Source organism: Pseudonaja textilis, chromosome Z, assembly GCF_049901715.1.
Source record: "Pseudonaja textilis isolate UNSWEBS1 chromosome Z, rPseTex1.2, whole genome shotgun sequence".
NCBI lineage: Eukaryota > Metazoa > Chordata > Lepidosauria > Squamata > Elapidae > Pseudonaja > Pseudonaja textilis.
This window is the reverse complement of record NC_142008.1, coordinates 125234407-125239057: the sequence shown is the minus strand read 5'-3', so window position 1 is coordinate 125239057 and position 4651 is coordinate 125234407.

Sequence of the window (4651 nt, the reverse complement as noted above, 5' to 3'; positions counted from 1 at the left end):
CGGTATTAACACTTCACATGATATGTGTCCCTGTTTGTTACTCTCTTCTAATCCCTTTCTCTGCAGTCTTTCCATTTCAGGGGTAGGAGAGAGAAAAAGAAACAGGCGTGGGGAATTTAGGGGTCTTACCAAGGCTTTACAAAGCGGTATTAACACTTCACATGATATGTGTCCCTGTTTGTTTACTCTCTTCTAATCCCTTTCTCTGCAGTCTTTCCATTTCAGGGGGTAGGAGAGAGAAAAGAAACAGGCGTGGGGAATTTAGGGGTCTTACCAAGGCTTTACAAAGCGGTATTAACACTTCACATGATACGTGTACCTGTTCGTTTACTCTCTTCTAATCCCTTTCTCTGCAGTCTCTCCATTTCAGGGGGTAGGAGAGAGAAAAGAAACAGGCGTGAGGAATTTAGGGGGTCTTACCAAGGCTTTACAAAGCGGTATTAACACTTCACATGATACGTGTACCTCTTCGTTTACTCTCTTCTAATCCCTTTCTCTGCAGTCTCTCCATTTCAGGGTGCAGGAGAGAGAAAAACAGGCGTGGGAATTTTGGGGTCTTACAAGGCTTTACAAAGCGGTATTACACTTCACATGATACGTGTACCTCTTCGCCATTTACTCTCTTCTAATCCCTTTCTCTGCAGTCTCTCCATTTCAGGGGTAGAGAGAAAAGAAACAGGCGTGGGGAATTTAGGGGTCTTACCAAGGCTGCTTACAAAGCGGTATTAACACTTCACATGATACGTGTCCCTGTTCATTTACTCTCTTCTAATCCCTTTCTCTGCAGTCTTTCCATTTCAGGGGTAGGAGAGAAAAAACAGGCGTGGGGAATTTTGGGGTCTTACCAAGGCTTTACAAAGCAGTATTAACACTTCACATGATACGTGTACCTCTTCGTTTACTCTCTTCTAATCCCTTGCCTCTGCAGTCTCTCCATTTCAGGGGTAGGAGAGAGAAAGAAACAGGCGTGGGGAATTTAGGGTCTTACCAAGGCTTTACAAAGCGGTATTAACACTTCACATGATACGTGTACCTCTTCGTTTACTCTCTTCTAATCCCTTTCTCTGCGATCTCTCCATTTCAGGGTAGGAGAGAAAAGAAACAGGCGTGGGGAATTTAGGGGGTCTTACCAAGGCTTTACAAAGCGGTATTAACACTTCACATGATACGTGTCCCTGTTCATTTACTCTCTTCTAATCCCTTTCTCTGCAGTCTCTCCATTTCAGGGGGTAGGAGAGAGAAAAAAACAGGCGGGGAATTTAGAGGTCTTACCAAGGCTTTACAAAGTGGTAATAACACTTCACATGATACGTGTACCTCTTCGTTTACTCTCTCTTCTAATCCCTTTCTCTGCAGTCTCTCCATTTCAGGGGGTAGGAGAGAGAAAAGAAACAGGCGTGGGGAATTTAGGGGTCTTACCAAGGCTTTACAAAGCGGTATTAACACTTCACATGATACGTGTACCTCTTCGTTTACTCTCTTCTAATCCCTTTCTCTGCAGTCTCTCCATTTCAGGGGGTAGGAGAGAAAAGAAACAGGCGTGGGGAATTTAGGGGTTCTTACCAAGGCTTTACAAAGCGGTATTAACACTTCACATGATACGTGTACCTCTTCGCTTACTCTCTCTAATCCTTTCTCTGCAGTCTCTCCATTTCAGGGGGCAGGAGAGAGAAAAGAAACAGGCGTGGGGAATTTAGGGGTCTTACCAAGGCTTTACAAAGCGGTATTAACACTTCACATGATACGTGTACCTCTTCGTTTACTCTCTTCTAATCCCTTTCTCTGCAGTCTTTCCATTTCAGGGGGTAGGAGAGAGAAAAGAAACAGGCGTGGGGAATTTAGGGTCTTACCAAGGCTTTACAAAGTGGTAATAACACTTCACATGATGACGTGTACCTCTTCGTTTACTCTCTTCTAATCCCTTTCTCTGCAGTCTCTCCATTTCAGGGGTAGGAGAGAAAAGAAACAGGCGTGGGGAATTTAGGGGTCTTACCAAGGCTTTACAAAGCGGTATTAACACTTCACATGATACGTGTACCTCTTCGTTTACTCTCTTCTAATCCCTTTCTCTGCAGTCTTTCCATTTCAGGGGGTAGGAGAGAGAAAAGAAACAGGCGTGGGGGAATTTAGGGGTCTTACCAAGGCTTTACAAAGCGGTATTAACACTTCACATGATATGTGTCCCTGTTTGTTTACTCTCTTCTAACCTTTCTCTGCAGTCTTTCCATTTCAGGGGTAGGAGAGAGAAAAGAAACAGGCGTGGGGAATTTAGGGGTCTTACCAAGGCTTTACAAAGCGGTATTAACACTTCACATGATACGTGTCCCTGTTCTAATCCCTTTCTTCTAATCTCTCTCTTCTAATCCCTCCCTCTGCAGTCTCTCCATTTCAGGGGATAGGAGAGAGAAAAGAAACAGGCGTGGGGCATAATGACAACCACAATAGTAATAATGACAACAACAATAATGATAATAATAGTAACAATAATGGTGATGATGATGATGATAATAATAGACTTAGAATAACTTTGTCTCTGAATGTACACTAACTGGCACACCTTAATATGAGATTTCATTATATGACAGCTCTCTCTCCAAGGGTCACCCCATCCAGTTATGGTCGTAACTCGAGGACTACCATGTACGGAGGGCAAGTCAAAAAAGCCAAGATGGCAGCCGCAGGCACCCCTCCAGTGAAAACCCTCCCTCTTTAGGGAGGGGGCGCCCTAATACATTTGAACCCACCACCCCAATCTGTGGACACACCTGGTTTGCGGGCTGACCAGAAAATGGAATTATTTGATTTAAGAGCTGCGTGATGCAACAGCATTTCACTTTTAATGTATGCCAACTGGCGTACATTCAAAGTAACAATAAAGTTTATTCTATTCCATTCCATTCTAATTCTGAATTCTATTTTCTATTTTTATATATTTTATTCTATTCTATTCCATATTCTATCCTAATTTTGAATTCTATTTTATTTTTTCTATATTCTATTCTAATTCTAAATTCTATTCTATTTCTCTATTCTATTCTAATTCTGAATTCTATTCCATTTTCTATTTTTTCTATTTTTTATTATATTCTAATTCTATATTCTATTCTAATTTTGAATTCTGTTTTTTTCTCTATTCTATTCTAATTCTGAATTCTATTCTGTTCTTTATTCTATTCTAATTCTGGATTCTATTTAATTCCATTTTCTATTTTTTTAATATTTTATTCTGTTCTAATTCTGAATTCTATTCTATTTTCTATATTCTATTCTATTCTCTATTCTATTTAATTCTGAATTCAATTCTATTTTATTCTATTTCTCTATTCTACTCCAATTCTGAATTCTATTCAATTCCATTTTCTAATTTTTCTATATTCTAATTCTGAATTCTATTCTATTTTCTATTTATATTCTGTCCCTATTCTCCCTATTCTATTCTGTTCTGTTCTATTCAGTTCTATTCTAAATTCCTTATTATTCTATTCTTAAATCTATTCTATTCTTAATTCTATTCTATTCTAATATTCTGCATTCCATTCCATTCCATTCCATTCTATTCTATTCTATTCTTAATTCTATTCTATTCTATTTATTAAATCTTTATGCCACCATCTCCCCTTTTAGGTGACCCTGGCTGGCTTATGCGTTCTAAAATAAGTAAAAAAATAAAATAGAAATAAATGAAGATATGAAAACACCATTAAGGTAGGAAAAGATTCACAGGTGATGATCTGAAAAATAAAACAAGGACCGAGAGACGGACGAGGTGAGACAGACGAATGAGGGTGATGCAGGAGGGAAGACTCTGAAAAGATGGTGCAGCCATCGCACAAACACACAAACACATACCACATTGCAGGCTGCAGGCTGTCACCCCCCCCCCCCAGCGAGGGACTTTGCAAAGGGCTGCAGGCAGTCCTCGCGTTACGACCGCCACGGAGTCAAAAAAATGCACGTCATTAAGCGAGGCATTTGTTCAGTTGAATTTTGCCCCATTTTACGTCGCCACGGTCGCTAAGCAAATCCCTGCAAGAGGTTGCAGGTGCTCCCAACACTGGAGGTTTGTTTGTTTTTTAAGAAGAAACCAGACGGTCATTTTGTCCCAAACGGGATAAGGTCCCCTGCTCGAGTGGGGGGTTGGACTAGATGATCTCAGAAGTCCCTTCTAACACGGTTACCCTTTCACAGGCAGTCCTCGACCTTTCGACTGCCGTTGACAAGCCCAGAAGGTGTGTCGCTAAGCAAGACGTTCGTTAAGTGAGGGTTTTTTTTGGGGTGTGTGTGTTGGGACGACTTTTCTTGTCACGGTCGTTGAAGCGAATCACTGCCATTGTTAAGTGAGGAACAGGGCTGCTCGGAGAATCCAGCTTTCCCAACGGTTTTGCTTGTGCGACGGTCGCCAAAGGAGGTCACGGATTAAACTGGTTGCCAATCATCCGAATATAAATGGCGTGATCTCGGGAAGCCTCAACGGTCATAAGTGTGAAACATGGTCCTAAGTCACCTATTTTCCAGGGCTGTTGTAACTTCAGTCACTAAGCGAACTGTTGTAACTCAAGGACTACCTGAAACGGTGCAGGGTTTCCAGCCTAAGGTGGGGTTGGACTAGCAGACCTCTAGGGTTCCTTCCAGCCCGGTTATTCTATTCTAT